This window comes from Conger conger, chromosome 3 (assembly GCF_963514075.1).
Source record: "Conger conger chromosome 3, fConCon1.1, whole genome shotgun sequence".
Taxonomy (NCBI): Eukaryota; Metazoa; Chordata; class Actinopteri; order Anguilliformes; family Congridae; genus Conger; species Conger conger.
The window spans coordinates 6,375,513-6,391,530 of record NC_083762.1 but is presented as its reverse complement, the minus strand read 5'-3'; the positions used below and the strand labels follow the sequence as shown (position 1 = coordinate 6,391,530).

The 16,018-nt window shown below is 51.2% G+C and overlaps 23 non-coding genes across 23 annotated transcripts; 1 reads left to right on the top strand and 22 right to left on the bottom strand.

Moving 5' to 3' along the window:
• Positions 1–657: 657 nt before the first annotated feature.
• On the top strand, positions 658–730 carry trnam-cau (transfer RNA methionine (anticodon CAU)). Its single transcript has one exon. It is a non-coding gene; the product is annotated as a tRNA-Met (tRNA).
• Positions 731–2,544: 1,814 nt separating this feature from the next.
• Positions 2,545–2,616, bottom strand: trnag-ucc (transfer RNA glycine (anticodon UCC)). Its single transcript has one exon. It is a non-coding gene; the product is annotated as a tRNA-Gly (tRNA).
• Positions 2,617–2,842: 226 nt separating this feature from the next.
• Positions 2,843–2,914, bottom strand: trnag-ucc (transfer RNA glycine (anticodon UCC)). The gene has a single exon. It is a non-coding gene; the product is annotated as a tRNA-Gly (tRNA).
• An 822-nt stretch (positions 2,915–3,736) lies between these two features.
• trnag-ucc (transfer RNA glycine (anticodon UCC)) lies at positions 3,737–3,808 on the bottom strand. Its single transcript has one exon. It is a non-coding gene; the product is annotated as a tRNA-Gly (tRNA).
• Positions 3,809–4,034: 226 nt separating this feature from the next.
• On the bottom strand, positions 4,035–4,106 carry trnag-ucc (transfer RNA glycine (anticodon UCC)). Its single transcript has one exon. It is a non-coding gene; the product is annotated as a tRNA-Gly (tRNA).
• A 226-nt stretch (positions 4,107–4,332) lies between these two features.
• trnag-ucc (transfer RNA glycine (anticodon UCC)) lies at positions 4,333–4,404 on the bottom strand. Its single transcript has one exon. It is a non-coding gene; the product is annotated as a tRNA-Gly (tRNA).
• An 822-nt stretch (positions 4,405–5,226) lies between these two features.
• Positions 5,227–5,298, bottom strand: trnag-ucc (transfer RNA glycine (anticodon UCC)). The gene has a single exon. It is a non-coding gene; the product is annotated as a tRNA-Gly (tRNA).
• A 226-nt stretch (positions 5,299–5,524) lies between these two features.
• trnag-ucc (transfer RNA glycine (anticodon UCC)) lies at positions 5,525–5,596 on the bottom strand. Its single transcript has one exon. It is a non-coding gene; the product is annotated as a tRNA-Gly (tRNA).
• A 226-nt stretch (positions 5,597–5,822) lies between these two features.
• On the bottom strand, positions 5,823–5,894 carry trnag-ucc (transfer RNA glycine (anticodon UCC)). The gene has a single exon. It is a non-coding gene; the product is annotated as a tRNA-Gly (tRNA).
• Positions 5,895–6,120: 226 nt separating this feature from the next.
• On the bottom strand, positions 6,121–6,192 carry trnag-ucc (transfer RNA glycine (anticodon UCC)). The gene has a single exon. It is a non-coding gene; the product is annotated as a tRNA-Gly (tRNA).
• Positions 6,193–6,418: 226 nt separating this feature from the next.
• Positions 6,419–6,490, bottom strand: trnag-ucc (transfer RNA glycine (anticodon UCC)). Its single transcript has one exon. It is a non-coding gene; the product is annotated as a tRNA-Gly (tRNA).
• An 822-nt stretch (positions 6,491–7,312) lies between these two features.
• trnag-ucc (transfer RNA glycine (anticodon UCC)) lies at positions 7,313–7,384 on the bottom strand. Its single transcript has one exon. It is a non-coding gene; the product is annotated as a tRNA-Gly (tRNA).
• Positions 7,385–7,610: 226 nt separating this feature from the next.
• trnag-ucc (transfer RNA glycine (anticodon UCC)) lies at positions 7,611–7,682 on the bottom strand. The gene has a single exon. It is a non-coding gene; the product is annotated as a tRNA-Gly (tRNA).
• Positions 7,683–8,802: 1,120 nt separating this feature from the next.
• Positions 8,803–8,874, bottom strand: trnag-ucc (transfer RNA glycine (anticodon UCC)). The gene has a single exon. It is a non-coding gene; the product is annotated as a tRNA-Gly (tRNA).
• An 822-nt stretch (positions 8,875–9,696) lies between these two features.
• On the bottom strand, positions 9,697–9,768 carry trnag-ucc (transfer RNA glycine (anticodon UCC)). The gene has a single exon. It is a non-coding gene; the product is annotated as a tRNA-Gly (tRNA).
• A 1,120-nt stretch (positions 9,769–10,888) lies between these two features.
• trnag-ucc (transfer RNA glycine (anticodon UCC)) lies at positions 10,889–10,960 on the bottom strand. Its single transcript has one exon. It is a non-coding gene; the product is annotated as a tRNA-Gly (tRNA).
• Positions 10,961–11,484: 524 nt separating this feature from the next.
• trnag-ucc (transfer RNA glycine (anticodon UCC)) lies at positions 11,485–11,556 on the bottom strand. The gene has a single exon. It is a non-coding gene; the product is annotated as a tRNA-Gly (tRNA).
• Positions 11,557–11,782: 226 nt separating this feature from the next.
• Positions 11,783–11,854, bottom strand: trnag-ucc (transfer RNA glycine (anticodon UCC)). The gene has a single exon. It is a non-coding gene; the product is annotated as a tRNA-Gly (tRNA).
• A 226-nt stretch (positions 11,855–12,080) lies between these two features.
• trnag-ucc (transfer RNA glycine (anticodon UCC)) lies at positions 12,081–12,152 on the bottom strand. Its single transcript has one exon. It is a non-coding gene; the product is annotated as a tRNA-Gly (tRNA).
• Positions 12,153–13,272: 1,120 nt separating this feature from the next.
• On the bottom strand, positions 13,273–13,344 carry trnag-ucc (transfer RNA glycine (anticodon UCC)). Its single transcript has one exon. It is a non-coding gene; the product is annotated as a tRNA-Gly (tRNA).
• A 524-nt stretch (positions 13,345–13,868) lies between these two features.
• Positions 13,869–13,940, bottom strand: trnag-ucc (transfer RNA glycine (anticodon UCC)). Its single transcript has one exon. It is a non-coding gene; the product is annotated as a tRNA-Gly (tRNA).
• A 524-nt stretch (positions 13,941–14,464) lies between these two features.
• trnag-ucc (transfer RNA glycine (anticodon UCC)) lies at positions 14,465–14,536 on the bottom strand. The gene has a single exon. It is a non-coding gene; the product is annotated as a tRNA-Gly (tRNA).
• A 1,120-nt stretch (positions 14,537–15,656) lies between these two features.
• trnag-ucc (transfer RNA glycine (anticodon UCC)) lies at positions 15,657–15,728 on the bottom strand. Its single transcript has one exon. It is a non-coding gene; the product is annotated as a tRNA-Gly (tRNA).
• Between the last annotated feature and the right edge of the window lie 290 nt (positions 15,729–16,018).

Sequence of the window (16,018 nt, the reverse complement as noted above, 5' to 3'; positions counted from 1 at the left end):
AATCGAACCCGGGTCAACTGCTTGGAAGGCAGCTATGCTCACCACTATACCACCATCGCCCCACACTGGCCTTTAGCAGACGCTCTTATCCAGAGAGACGTACAGTTGATTAGACTAAGCAGGAGACAATCCTCCCCTGGAGAAATGCAGGGTTAAGGGCCTTGCTCAAGGGCCCAACGGCTGCGTGGATCTTATCGTGGCTACACCAGAGATTCGAACAACCAATGTCCCTGTCAGGTACCTTAACCAGTAGAATACAGGCCGCCCTTGCGAAAATTACAGGAATGCGATGGCCGGGAATCGAACCCGGGTCAACTGCTTGGAAGGCAGCTATGCTCACCACGATACCACCATCGCCCTGTTTTTCAGCTACACCAGCATGTATACTTCAAAACGGACCAGATGCAGTAACATTTCAAAACAGAAATGACCTGGGTAAGGATCAAACTCACGACCTTCAGACCATGAGACGGTTGCCTATTGCTGCAGCTTGCAGAGTAGGACAAAGATACAACAATATTAAATGAAATCAAATACAATAATAAAGCAAAATTTGTCTCCTTTGCTGGGTGAAACATGTGACACTGTTAGCTCCTGCTGCCAGTGGTTAAGTATGTAGGTGACGTTTGACGGGCACTGTGGTCTTCCCGGTTACTGGCCTCGTTAGCGCAGTAGGCAGCGCGTCAGTCTCATAATCTGAAGGTCGTGAGTTAGATCCTCACATGGGGCATTGGTTTTCATTTACCTGGTCTGGTGGACATGTACAGTACTCGGTTAATGCCTCGCACTGGGCATGGGCCCTGTTTCATACACGTCGCTAACTCGGTTAGCCCGATTCGATTGTTGACGTTTTGGGATAAAGACAGGATGTTGGGCTTCATGAAGGGATTCCACAATATAGACGGGCTACACGGTCTGCTGGTTTTCGTTGTTACTCTGCACATAATTAAAAAACATTTTCTTCTTGCTTGGAGAGGTTTTCGGACCCCTAGATATTTTAAGACCCTATGCTGTTGAAAACATTTTCATTCCCACTTGGAAATGACGTAGAATTGAGTTTCATGAGTCAAAACAAAGAAAATGACTTACCGCAATGCACAGTAGTTCTGTCCATATCTCAGATTTTTTCACCAACTTTGTTTCGTATGTGTAGCACTTTATTTATGCCTAAATTATGATAATAAACAACATCCATTTGGTATTGTAAATGGTACTTTTTTCAAGTTTCTGTGAGGCTCATGCCTGGAGTTGTAAAGCCTAGAACACTGCAAAAAGGGTGAGGGTTGCGCGAAGGGGTTAAAACACTGGGATTGCAAATGAGGTTGGAAGGAAAGCCAGCATACGCAGGGGGGCCCAGGACTGAGTTTGGGAACCACTGCTCTGACAGAAGGACACGGATAAAACATGGTTCAACAGGTTAAAACGTGTTTCTGCCCGGTTTCGAACCGCGGACCTTTCGCGTGTTAGGCGAACGTGATAACCACTACACTACAGAAACCTCGACACCCTTGCACATTCAGCCTGCCCAAATCGTTAGGGTCAGATGACTGGGTCAGAGCATATGTGATGCTGCCAGTGGTCAGGCATGTAGGGGACGTTTGCCCGACACTGTGAGCGCCTAGGTTACGGGCCTCGTCAGTGCAGCAGGCAGCGCGTCAGTCTCATAATCTGAAGGTTGTGAGTTTGATCGTCACACAGGGCATTACGTTTTTGTTTACCATTACGTTACTGGCATTTGGCAGACGCTCTTACCCAGAGAGACGTACAGTTGATTAGACTAAGCAGGAGACAATCCTCCCCTGGAGAAATGCAGGGTTAAGGGCCTTGCTCAAGGGCCCAACGGCTGCGTGGATCTTATCGTGGCTACACCAGAGATTCAAACAACCAATGTCCCTGTCAGGTACCTTAACCAGTAGAATACAGGCCACCCTTGCGAAAAGTACAGGAATGCGATGGCCGGGAATCGAACCCGGGTCAACTGTTTGGAAGGCAGCTATGCTCACCACTATACCACCATCGCCTCACACTGGCATTTGGCAGACGCTCTTATCCAGTGAGACGTACAGTTGATTAGACTAAGCAGGAGACAATCCTCCCCTGGAGAAATGCAGGGTTAAGGGCCTTGCTCAAGGGCCCAACGGCTGCGTGGATCTTATCGTGGCGACACCAGAGATTCGAACAACCAATGTCCCTGTCATGTACCTTAACCACTAGAATACAGGCCACCCTTGCGAAAATCACAGGAATGAGATGGCTGGGAATCGAACCCGGGTCAATTGTTTGGAAGGCAGCTATGCTCACCACTATACCACCATCGCCCCACACTGGCATTTAGCAGACGCTCTTATCCAGAGAGACGTACAGTTGATTAGACTAAGCAGGAGACAATCCTCCCTTGGAGAAATGCAGGGTTAAGGGCCTTGCTCAAGGGCCCAACGGCTGCGTGGATCTTATCGTGGCTACACCAGAGATTCAAACAACCAATGTCCCTGTCATGTACCTTAACCACTAGAATACAGGCCACCCTTGCGAAAATTACAGGAATGCGATGGCCGGGAATCGAACCCGGGTCAACTGCTTGGAAGGCAGCTATGCTCACCACTATACCACCATCGCCCCACACTGGCATTTAGCAGACGCTCTTACCCAGAGAGACGTACAGTTGATTAGACTAAGCAGGAGACAATCCTCCCCTGGAGAAATGCAGGGTTAAGGGCCTTGCTCAAGGGCCCAACGGCTGCGTGGATCTTATCGTGGCTACACCAGAGATTTGAACAACCAATGTCCCTGTCAGGTACCTTAACCAGTAGAATACAGGCCACCCTTGCGAAAAGTACAGGAATGCGATGGCCGGGAATCGAACCCGGGTCAACTGCTTGGAAGGCAGCTATGCTCACCACTATACCACCATCGCCTCACACTGGCATCTGGCAGACGCTCTTATCCAGTGAGACGTACAGTTGATTAGACTAAGCAGGAGACAATCCTCCCCTGGAGAAATGCAGGGTTAAGGGCATTGCTCAAGCGCCCAACGGCTGCGTGGATCTTATCGTGGCGACACCAGAGATTCGAACAACCAATGTCCCTGTCATGTACCTTAACCACTAGAATACAGGCCACCCTTGCGAAAATCACAGGAATGAGATGGCTGGGAATCGAACCCGGTTCAATTGCTTGGAAGGCAGCTATGCTCACCACTATACCACCATCGCCCCACACTGGCATTTAGCAGACGGTCTTATCCAGAGAGACGTACAGTTGATTAGACTAAGCAGGAGACAATCCTCCCCTGGAGAAATGCAGGGTTAAGGGCCTTGCTCAAGGGCCCAACGGCTGCGTGGATCTTATCGTGGCTACACCAGAGATTCAAACAACCAATGTCCCTGTCATGTACCTTAACCACTAGAATACAGGCCACCCTTGCGAAAATTACAGGAATGCGATGGCCGGGAATCAAACCCGGGTCAACTGCTTGGAAGGCAGCTATGCTCACCACTATACCACCATCGCCCCACACTGGCATTTAGCAGACGCTCTTATCCAGAGAGACGTACAGTTGATTAGACTAAGCAGGAGACAATCCTCCCCTGGAGAAATGCAGGGTTAAGGGCCTTGCTCAAGGGCCCAACGGCTGCGTGGATCTTATCGTGGCTACACCAGAGATTCGAACAACCAATGTCCCTGTCAGGTACCTTAACCAGTAGAATACAGGCCAGCCTTGCGAAAAGTACAGGAATGCGATGGCCGGGAATCGAACCCGGGTCAACTGCTTGGAAGGCAGCTATGCTCACCACTATACCACCATCGCCCCACACTGGCATTTAGCAGACGCTCTTATCCAGAGAGACGTACAGTTGATTAGACTAAGCAGGAGACAATCCTCCCCTGGAGAAATGCAGGGTTAAGGGCCTTGCTCAAGGGACCAACGGCTGCGTGGATCTTATCGTGGCTACACCAGAGATTCGAACAACCAATGTCCCTGTCATGTACCTTAACCACTAGAATACAGGCCACCCTTGCGAAAATTACAGGAATGCGATGGCCGGGAATCGAACCCGGGTCAACTGCTTGGAAGGCAGCTATGCTCACCACTATACCACCATCGCCCCACACTGGCATTTAGCAGACGCTCTTATCCAGAGAGACGTACAGTTGATTAGACTAAGGAGGAGACAATCCTCCCCTGGAGAAATGCAGGGTTAAGGGCCTTGCTCAAGGGCCCAACGGCTGCGTGGATCTTATCGTGGCTACACCAGAGATTTGAACAACCAATGTCCCTGTCAGGTACCTTAACCAGTAGAATACAGGCCACCCTTGCGAAAATTACAGGAATGCGATGGCCGGGAATCGAACCCGGGTCAACTGCTTGGAAGGCAGCTATGCTCACCACTATACCACCATCGCCTCACACTGGCATTTGGCAGACGCTCTTATCCAGTGAGACGTACAGTTGATTAGACTAAGCAGGAGACAATCCTCCCCTGGAGAAATACAGGGTTAAGGGCATTGCTCAAGCGCCCAACGGCTGCGTGGATCTTATCGTGGCGACACCAGAGATTCGAACAACCAATGTCCCTGTCATGTACCTTAACCACTAGAATACAGGCCACCCTTGCGAAAATCACAGGAATGAGATGGCTGGGAATCGAACCCGGTTCAATTGCTTGGAAGGCAGCTATGCTCACCACTATACCACCATCGCCCCACACTGGCATTTAGCAGACGCTCTTATCCAGAGAGACGTACAGTTGATTAGACTAAGCAGGAGACAATCCTCCCCTGGAGAAATGCAGGGTTAAGGGCCTTGCTCAAGGGCCCAACGGCTGCGTGGATCTTATCGTGGCTACACCAGAGATTCAAACAACCAATGTCCCTGTCATGTACCTTAACCACTAGAATACAGGCCACCCTTGCGAAAATTACAGGAATGCGATGGCCGGGAATCAAACCCGGGTCAACTGCTTGGAAGGCAGCTATGCTCACCACTATACCACCATCGCCCCACACTGGCATTTAGCAGACGCTCTTATCCAGAGAGACGTACAGTTGATTAGACTAAGCAGGAGACAATCCTCCCCTGGAGAAATGCAGGGTTAAGGGCCTTGCTCAAGGGCCCAACGGCTGCGTGGATCTTATCGTGGCTACACCAGAGATTCGAACAACCAATGTCCCTGTCAGGTACCTTAACCAGTAGAATACAGGCCAGCCTTGCGAAAAGTACAGGAATGCGATGGCCGGGAATCGAACCCGGGTCAACTGCTTGGAAGGCAGCTATGCTCACCACTATACCACCATCGCCCCACACTGGCATTTAGCAGACGCTCTTATCCAGAGAGACGTACAGTTGATTAGACTAAGCAGGAGACAATCCTCCCCTGGAGAAATGCAGGGTTAAGGGCCTTGCTCAAGGGACCAACGGCTGCGTGGATCTTATCGTGGCTACACCAGAGATTCAAACAACCAATGTCCCTGTCAGGTACCTTAACCAGTAGAATACAGGCCAGCCTTGCGAAAAGTACAGGAATGCGATGGCCGGGAATCGAACCCGGGTCAACTGCTTGGAAGGCAGCTATGCTCACCACTATACCACCATCGCCCCACACTGGCATTTAGCAGACGCTCTTATCCAGAGAGACGTACAGTTGATTAGACTAAGCAGGAGACAATCCTCCCCTGGAGAAATGCAGGGTTAAGGGCCTTGCTCAAGGGACCAACGGCTGCGTGGATCTTATCGTGGCTACACCAGAGATTCAAACAACCAATGTCCCTGTCAGGTACCTTAACCAGTAGAATACAGGCCAGCCTTGCGAAAAGTACAGGAATGCGATGGCCGGGAATCGAACCCGGGTCAACTGCTTGGAAGGCAGCTATGCTCACCACTATACCACCATCGCCCCACACTGGCATTTAGCAGACGCTCTTATCCAGAGAGACGTACAGTTGATTAGACTAAGCAGGAGACAATCCTCCCCTGGAGAAATGCAGGGTTAAGGGCCTTGCTCAAGGGACCAACGGCTGCGTGGATCTTATCGTGGCTACACCAGAGATTCGAACAACCAATGTCCCTGTCATGTACCTTAACCACTAGAATACAGGCCACCCTTGCGAAAATTACAGGAATGCGATGGCCGGGAATCGAACCCGGGTCAACTGCTTGGAAGGCAGCTATGCTCACCACTATACCACCATCGCCCCACACTGGCATTTAGCAGACGCTCTTATCCAGAGAGACGTACAGTTGATTAGACTAAGGAGGAGACAATCCTCCCCTGGAGAAATGCAGGGTTAAGGGCCTTGCTCAAGGGCCCAACGGCTGCGTGGATCTTATCGTGGCTACACCAGAGATTTGAACAACCAATGTCCCTGTCAGGTACCTTAACCAGTAGAATACAGGCCACCCTTGCGAAAATTACAGGAATGCGATGGCCGGGAATCGAACCCGGGTCAACTGCTTGGAAGGCAGCTATGCTCACCACTATACCACCATCGCCTCACACTGGCATTTGGCAGACGCTCTTATCCAGTGAGACGTACAGTTGATTAGACTAAGCAGGAGACAATCCTCCCCTGGAGAAATACAGGGTTAAGGGCATTGCTCAAGCGCCCAACGGCTGCGTGGATCTTATCGTGGCGACACCAGAGATTCGAACAACCAATGTCCCTGTCATGTACCTTAACCACTAGAATACAGGCCACCCTTGCGAAAATCACAGGAATGAGATGGCTGGGAATCGAACCCGGTTCAATTGCTTGGAAGGCAGCTATGCTCACCACTATACCACCATCGCCCCACACTGGCATTTAGCAGACGCTCTTATCCAGAGAGACGTACAGTTGATTAGACTAAGCAGGAGACAATCCTCCCCTGGAGAAATGCAGGGTTAAGGGCCTTGCTCAAGGGCCCAACGGCTGCGTGGATCTTATCGTGGCTACACCAGAGATTCAAACAACCAATGTCCCTGTCATGTACCTTAACCACTAGAATACAGGCCACCCTTGCGAAAATTACAGGAATGCGATGGCCGGGAATCAAACCCGGGTCAACTGCTTGGAAGGCAGCTATGCTCACCACTATACCACCATCGCCCCACACTGGCATTTAGCAGACGCTCTTATCCAGAGAGACGTACAGTTGATTAGACTAAGCAGGAGACAATCCTCCCCTGGAGAAATGCAGGGTTAAGGGCCTTGCTCAAGGGCCCAACGGCTGCGTGGATCTTATCGTGGCTACACCAGAGATTCGAACAACCAATGTCCCTGTCAGGTACCTTAACCAGTAGAATACAGGCCAGCCTTGCGAAAAGTACAGGAATGCGATGGCCGGGAATCGAACCCGGGTCAACTGCTTGGAAGGCAGCTATGCTCACCACTATACCACCATCGCCCCACACTGGCATTTAGCAGACGCTCTTATCCAGAGAGACGTACAGTTGATTAGACTAAGCAGGAGACAATCCTCCCCTGGAGAAATGCAGGGTTAAGGGCCTTGCTCAAGGGACCAACGGCTGCGTGGATCTTATCGTGGCTACACCAGAGATTCGAACAACCAATGTCCCTGTCATGTACCTTAACCACTAGAATACAGGCCACCCTTGCGAAAATTACAGGAATGCGATGGCCGGGAATCGAACCCGGGTCAACTGCTTGGAAGGCAGCTATGCTCACCACTATACCACCATCGCCCCACACTGGCATTTAGCAGACGCTCTTATCCAGAGAGACGTACAGTTGATTAGACTAAGCAGGAGACAATCCTCCCCTGGAGAAATGCAGGGTTAAGGGCCTTGCTCAAGGGCCCAACGGCTGCGTGGATCTTATCGTGGCTACACCAGAGATTTGAACAACCAATGTCCCTGTCAGGTACCTTAACCAGTAGAATACAGGCCACCCTTGCGAAAATTACAGGAATGCGATGGCCGGGAAACGAACCCGGGTCAACTGCTTGGAAGGCAGCTATGCTCACCACTATACCACCATCGCCCCACACTGGCATTTAGCAGACGCTCGTATCCAGAGAGACGTACAGTTGATTAGACTAAGCAGGAGACAATCCTCCCCTGGAGAAATGCAGGGTTAAGGGCATTGCTCAAGGGCCCAACGGCTGCGTGGATCTTATCGTGGCGACACCAGAGATTCGAACAACCAATGTCCCTGTCATGTACCTTAACCAGTAGAATACAGGCCACCCTTGCGAAAAGTACAGGAATGCGATGGCCGGGAATCGAACCCGGGTCAACTGCTTGGAACGCAGCTATGCTCACCACTATACCACCATCGCCTCACACTGGCATTTGGCAGACGCTCTTATCCAGAGAGACGTACAGTTGATTAGACTAAGCAGGAGACAATCCTCCCCTGGAGAAATGCAGGGTTAAGGGCCTTGCTCAAGGGCCCAACGGCTGCGTGGATCTTATCGTGGCGACACCAGAGATTCGAACAACCAATGTCCCTGTCATGTACCTTAACCACTAGAATACAGGCCACCCTTGCGAAAATCACAGGAATGAGATGGCTGGGAATCGAACCCGGTTGAATTGCTTGGAAGGCAGCTATGCTCACCACTATACCACCATCGCCCCACACTGGCATTTAGCAGACGCTCTTATCCAGAGAGACGTACAGTTGATTAGACTAAGCAGGAGACAATCCTCCCCTGGAGAAATGCAGGGTTAAGGGCCTTGCTCAAGGGCCCAACGGCTGCGTGGATCTTATCGTGGCTACACCAGAGATTCGAACAACCAATGTCCCTGTCAGGTACCTTAACCAGTAGAATACAGGCCAGCCTTGCGAAAAGTACAGGAATGCGATGGCCGGGAATCGAACCCGGGTCAACTGCTTGGAAGGCAGCTATGCTCACCACTATACCACCATCGCCCCACACTGGCATTTAGCAGACGCTCTTATCCAGAGAGACGTACAGTTGATTAGACTAAGCAGGAGACAATCCTCCCCTGGAGAAATGCAGGGTTAAGGGCCTTGCTCAAGGGCCCAACGGCTGCGTGGATCTTATCGTGGCTACACCAGAGATTCGAACAACCAATGTCCCTGTGAGGTACCTTAACCAGTAGAATACATGCCAGCCTTGCGAAAAGTACAGGAATGCGATGGCCGGGAATCGAACCCCGGTCAACTGCTTGGAAGGCAGCTATGCTCACCACTATACCACCATCGCCTCACACTGGCATTTGGCAGACGCTCTTATCCAGTGAGACGTACAGTTGATTAGACTAAGCAGGAGACAATCCTCCCCTGGAGAAATGCAGGGTTAAGGGCATTGCTCAAGGGCCCAACGGCTGCGTGGATCTTATCGTGGCGACACCAGAGATTCGAACAACCAATGTCCCTGTCATGTACCTTAACCACTAGAATACAGGCCACCCTTGCGAAAATCACAGGAATGAGATGGCTGGGAATCGAACCCGGTTCAATTGCTTGGAAGGCAGCTATGCTCACCACTATACCACCATTGCCCCACACTGGCATTTAGCAGACGCTCTTATCCAGAGAGACGTACAGTTGATTAGACTAAGCAGGAGACAATCCTCCCCTGGAGAAATGCAGGGTTAAGGGCCTTGCTCAAGGGCCCAACGGCTGCGTGGATCTTATCGTGGCTACACCAGAGATTCAAACAACCAATGTCCCTGTCATGTACCTTAACCACTAGAATACAGGCCACCCTTGCGAAAATTACAGGAATGCGATGGCCGGGAATCGAACCCGGGTCAACTGCTTGGAAGGCAGCTATGCTCACCACTATACCACCATCGCCCCACACTGGCATTTAGCAGACGCTCGTATCCAGAGAGACGTACAGTTGATTAGACTAAGCAGGAGACAATCCTCCCCTGGAGAAATGCAGGGTTAAGGGCATTGCTCAAGGGCCCAACGGCTGCGTGGATCTTATCGTGGCGACACCAGAGATTCGAACAACCAATGTCCCTGTCATGTACCTTAACCACTAGAATACAGGCCACCCTTGCGAAAATCACAGGAATGAGATGGCTGGGAATCGAACCCGGTTCAATTGCTTGGAAGGCAGCTATGCTCACCACTATACCACCATCGCCCCACACTGGCATTTAGCAGACGCTCTTATCCAGAGAGACGTACAGTTGATTAGACTAAGCAGGAGACAATCCTCCCCTGGAGAAATGCAGGGTTAAGGGCATTGCTCAAGGGCCCAACGGCTGCGTGGATCTTATCGTGGCTACACCAGAGATTCGAACAACCAATGTCCCTGTCAGGTACCTTAACCAGTAGAATACAGGCCAGCCTTGCGAAAAGTACAGGAATGCGATGGCCGGGAATCAAACCCGGGTCAACTGCTTGGAAGGCAGCTATACTCACCACTATACCACCATCGCCCCACACTGGCATTTAGCAGACGCTCGTATCCAGAGAGACGTACAGTTGATTAGACTAAGCAGGAGACAATCCTCCCCTGGAGAAATGCAGGGTTAAGGGCATTGCTCAAGGGCCCAACGGCTGCGTGGATCTTATCGTGGCGACACCAGAGATTCGAACAACCAATGTCCCTGTCATGTACCTTAACCACTAGAATACAGGCCACCCTTGCGAAAATCACAGGAATGAGATGGCTGGGAATCGAACCCGGTTCAATTGCTTGGAAGGCAGCTATGCTCACCACTATACCACCATCGCCCCACACTGGCATTTAGCAGACGCTCTTATCCAGAGAGACGTACAGTTGATTAGACTAAGCAGGAGACAATCCTCCCCTGGAGAAATGCAGGGTTAAGGGCCTTGCTCAAGGGCCCAACGGCTGCGTGGATCTTATCGTGGCTACACCAGAGATTCAAACAACCAATGTCCCTGTCATGTACCTTAACCACTAGAATACAGGCCACCCTTGCGAAAATTACAGGAATGCGATGGCCGGGAATCGAACCCGGGTCAACTGCTTGGAAGGCAGCTATGCTCACCACTATACCACCATCGCCCCACACTGGCATTTAGCAGACGCTCGTATCCAGAGAGACGTACAGTTGATTAGACTAAGCAGGAGACAATCCTCCCCTGGAGAAATGCAGGGTTAAGGGCATTGCTCAAGGGCCCAACGGCTGCGTGGATCTTATCGTGGCGACACCAGAGATTCGAACAACCAATGTCCCTGTCATGTACCTTAACCACTAGAATACAGGCCACCCTTGCGAAAATCACAGGAATGAGATGGCTGGGAATCGAACCCGGTTGAATTGCTTGGAAGGCAGCTATGCTCACCACTATACCACCATCGCCCCACACTGGCATTTAGCAGACGCTCTTATCCAGAGAGACGTACAGTTGATTAGACTAAGCAGGAGACAATCCTCCCCTGGAGAAATGCAGGGTTAAGGGCCTTGCTCAAGGGACCAACGGCTGCGTGGATCTTATCGTGGCTACACCAGAGATTCGAACAACCAATGTCCCTGTCATGTACCTTAACCACTAGAATACAGGCCACCCTTGCGAAAATTACAGGAATGCGATGGCCGGGAATCGAACCCGGGTCAACTGCTTGGAAGGCAGCTATGCTCACCACTATACCACCATCGCCCCACACTGGCATTTAGCAGACGCTCTTATCCAGAGAGACGTACAGTTGATTAGACTAAGCAGGAGACAATCCTCCCCTGGAGAAATGCAGGGTTAAGGGCCTTGCTCAAGGGCCCAACGGCTGCGTGGATCTTATCGTGGCTACACCAGAGATTTGAACAACCAATGTCCCTGTCAGGTACCTTAACCAGTAGAATACAGGCCACCCTTGCGAAAATTACAGGAATGCGATGGCCGGGAATCGAACCCGGGTCAACTGCTTGGAAGGCAGCTATGCTCACCACTATACCACCATCGCCCCACACTGGCATTTAGCAGACGCTCGTATCCAGAGAGACGTACAGTTGATTAGACTAAGCAGGAGACAATCCTCCCCTGGAGAAATGCAGGGTTAAGGGCATTGCTCAAGGGCCCAACGGCTGCGTGGATCTTATCGTGGCGACACCAGAGATTCGAACAACCAATGTCCCTGTCATGTACCTTAACCAGTAGAATACAGGCCACCCTTGCGAAAAGTACAGGAATGCGATGGCCGGGAATCGAACCCGGGTCAACTGCTTGGAAGGCAGCTATGCTCACCACTATACCACCATCGCCTCACACTGGCATTTGGCAGACGCTCTTATCCAGAGAGACGTACAGTTGATTAGACTAAGCAGGAGACAATCCTCCCCTGGAGAAATGCAGGGTTAAGGGCCTTGCTCAAGGGCCCAACGGCTGCGTGGATCTTATCGTGGCGACACCAGAGATTCGAACAACCAATGTCCCTGTCATGTACCTTAACCACTAGAATACAGGCCACCCTTGCGAAAATCACAGGAATGAGATGGCTGGGAATCGAACCCGGTTGAATTGCTTGGAAGGCAGCTATGCTCACCACTATACCACCATCGCCCCACACTGGCATTTAGCAGACGCTCTTATCCAGAGAGACGTACAGTTGATTAGACTAAGCAGGAGACAATCCTCCCCTGGAGAAATGCAGGGTTAAGGGCCTTGCTCAAGGGCCCAACGGCTGCGTGGATCTTATCGTGGCTACACCAGAGATTCGAACAACCAATGTCCCTGTCAGGTACCTTAACCAGTAGAATACATGCCAGCCTTGCGAAAAGTACAGGAATGCTATGGCCGGGAATCGAACCCGGGTCAACTGCTTGGAAGGCAGCTATGCTCACCACTATACCACCATCGCCTCACACTGGCATTTGGCAGACGCTCTTATCCAGTGAGACGTACAGTTGATTAGACTAAGCAGGAGACAATCCTCCCCTGGAGAAATGCAGGGTTAAGGGCATTGCTCAAGGGCCCAACGGCTGCGTGGATCTTATCGTGGCGACACCAGAGATTCGAACAACCAATGTCCCTGTCATGTACCTTAACCACTAGAATACAGGCCACCCTTGCGAAAATCACAGGAATGAGATGGCTGGGAATCGAACCCGGTTCAATTGCTTGGAAGGCAGCTATGCTCACCACTATACCACCATTGCCCCACACTGGCATTTAGCAGACGCTCTTATCCAGAGAGACGTACAGTTGATTAGACTAAGCAGGAGACAATCCTCCCCTGGAGAAATGCAGGGTTAAGGGCCTTGCTCAAGGGCCCAACGGCTGCGTGGATCTTATCGTGGCTACACCAGAGATTCAAACAACCAATGTCCCTGTCATGTACCTTAACCACTAGAATACAGGCCACCCTTGCGAAAATTACAGGAATGCGATGGCCGGGAATCGAACCCGGGTCAACTGCTTGGAAGGCAGCTATGCTCACCACTATACCACCATCGCCCCACACTGGCATTTAGCAGACGCTCGTATCCAGAGAGACGTACAGTTGATTAGACTAAGCAGGAGACAATCCTCCCCTGGAGAAATGCAGGGTTAAGGGCATTGCTCAAGGGCCCAACGGCTGCGTGGATCTTATCGTGGCGACACCAGAGATTCGAACAACCAATGTCCCTGTCATGTACCTTAACCACTAGAATACAGGCCACCCTTGCGAAAATCACAGGAATGAGATGGCTGGGAATCGAACCCGGTTCAATTGCTTGGAAGGCAGCTATGCTCACCACTATACCACCATCGCCCCACACTGGCATTTAGCAGACGCTCTTATCCAGAGAGACGTACAGTTGATTAGACTAAGCAGGAGACAATCCTCCCCTGGAGAAATGCAGGGTTAAGGGCATTGCTCAAGGGCCCAACAGCTGCGTGGATCTTATCGTGGCTACACCAGAGATTCGAACAACCAATGTCCCTGTCAGGTACCTTAACCAGTAGAATACATGCCAGCCTTGCGAAAAGTACAGGAATGCGATGGCCGGGAATCGAACCCGGGTCAACTGCTTGGAAGGCAGCTATGCTCACCACTATACCACCATCGCCTCACACTGGCATTTGGCAGACGCTCTTATCCAGTGAGACGTACAGTTGATTAGACTAAGCAGGAGACAATCCTCCCCTGGAGAAATGCAGGGTTAAGGGCATTGCTCAAGGGCCCAACGGCTGCGTGGATCTTATCGTGGCGACACCAGAGATTCGAACAACCAATGTCCCTGTCATGTACCTTAACCACTAGAATACAGGCCACCCTTGCGAAAATCACAGGAATGAGATGGCTGGGAATCGAACCCGGTTCAATTGCTTGGAAGGCAGCTATGCTCACCACTATACCACCATTGCCCCACACTGGCATTTAGCAGACGCTCTTATCCAGAGAGACGTACAGTTGATTAGACTAAGCAGGAGACAATCCTCCCCTGGAGAAATGCAGGGTTAAGGGCCTTGCTCAAGGGCCCAACGGCTGCGTGGATCTTATCGTGGCTACACCAGAGATTCAAACAACCAATGTCCCTGTCATGTACCTTAACCACTAGAATACAGGCCACCCTTGCGAAAATTACAGGAATGCGATGGCCGGGAATCGAACCCGGGTCAACTGCTTGGAAGGCAGCTATGCTCACCACTATACCACCATCGCCCCACACTGGCATTTAGCAGACGCTCGTATCCAGAGAGACGTACAGTTGATTAGACTAAGCAGGAGACAATCCTCCCCTGGAGAAATGCAGGGTTAAGGGCATTGCTCAAGGGCCCAACGGCTGCGTGGATCTTATCGTGGCGACACCAGAGATTCGAACAACCAATGTCCCTGTCATGTACCTTAACCACTAGAATACAGGCCACCCTTGCGAAAATCACAGGAATGAGATGGCTGGGAATCGAACCCGGTTCAATTGCTTGGAAGGCAGCTATGCTCACCACTATACCACCATCGCCCCACACTGGCATTTAGCAGACGCTCTTATCCAGAGAGACGTACAGTTGATTAGACTAAGCAGGAGACAATCCTCCCCTGGAGAAATGCAGGGTTAAGGGCATTGCTCAAGGGCCCAACAGCTGCGTGGATCTTATCGTGGCTACACCAGAGATTCGAACAACCAATGTCCCTGTGAGGTACCTTAACCAGTAGAATACAGGCCAGCCTTGCGAAAAGTACAGGAATGCGATGGCCGGGAATCAAACCCGGGTCAACTGCTTGGAAGGCAGCTATGCTCACCACTATACCACCATCGCCCCACACTGGCATTTAGCAGACGCTCGTATCCAGAGAGACGTACAGTTGATTAGACTAAGCAGGAGACAATCCTCCCCTGGAGAAATGCAGGGTTAAGGGCATTGCTCAAGGGCCCAACGGCTGCGTGGATCTTATCGTGGCGACACCAGAGATTCGAACAACCAATGTCCCTGTCATGTACCTTAACCACTAGAATACAGGCCACCCTTGCGAAAATCACAGGAATGAGATGGCTGGGAATCGAACCCGGTTCAATTGCTTGGAAGGCAGCTATGCTCACCACTATACCACCATCGCCCCACACTGGCATTTAGCAGACGCTCTTATCCAGAGAGACGTACAGTTGATTAGACTAAGCAGGAGACAATCCTCCCCTGGAGAAATGCAGGGTTAAGGGCCTTGCTCAAGGGCCCAACGGCTGCGTGGATCTTATCGTGGCTACACCAGAGATTCAAACAACCAATGTCCCTGTCATGTACCTTAACCACTAGAATACAGGCCACCCTTGCGAAAATTACAGGAATGCGATGGCCGGGAATCGAACCCGGGTCAACTGCTTGGAAGGCAGCTATGCTCACCACTATACCACCATCGCCCCACACTGGCATTTAGCAGACGCTCTTACCCAGAGAGACGTACAGTTGATTAGACTAAGCAGGAGACAATCCTCCCCTGGAGAAATGCAGGGTTAAGGGCCTTGCTCAAGGGCCCAACGGCTGCGTGGATCTTATCGTGGCTACACCAGAGATTCAAACAACCAATGTCCCTGTCATGTACCTTAACCACTAGAATACAGGCCACCCTTGCGAAAATTACAGGAATGCGATGGCCGGGAATCGAACCCGGGTCAACTGCTTGGAAGGCAGCTATGCTCACCACGATACC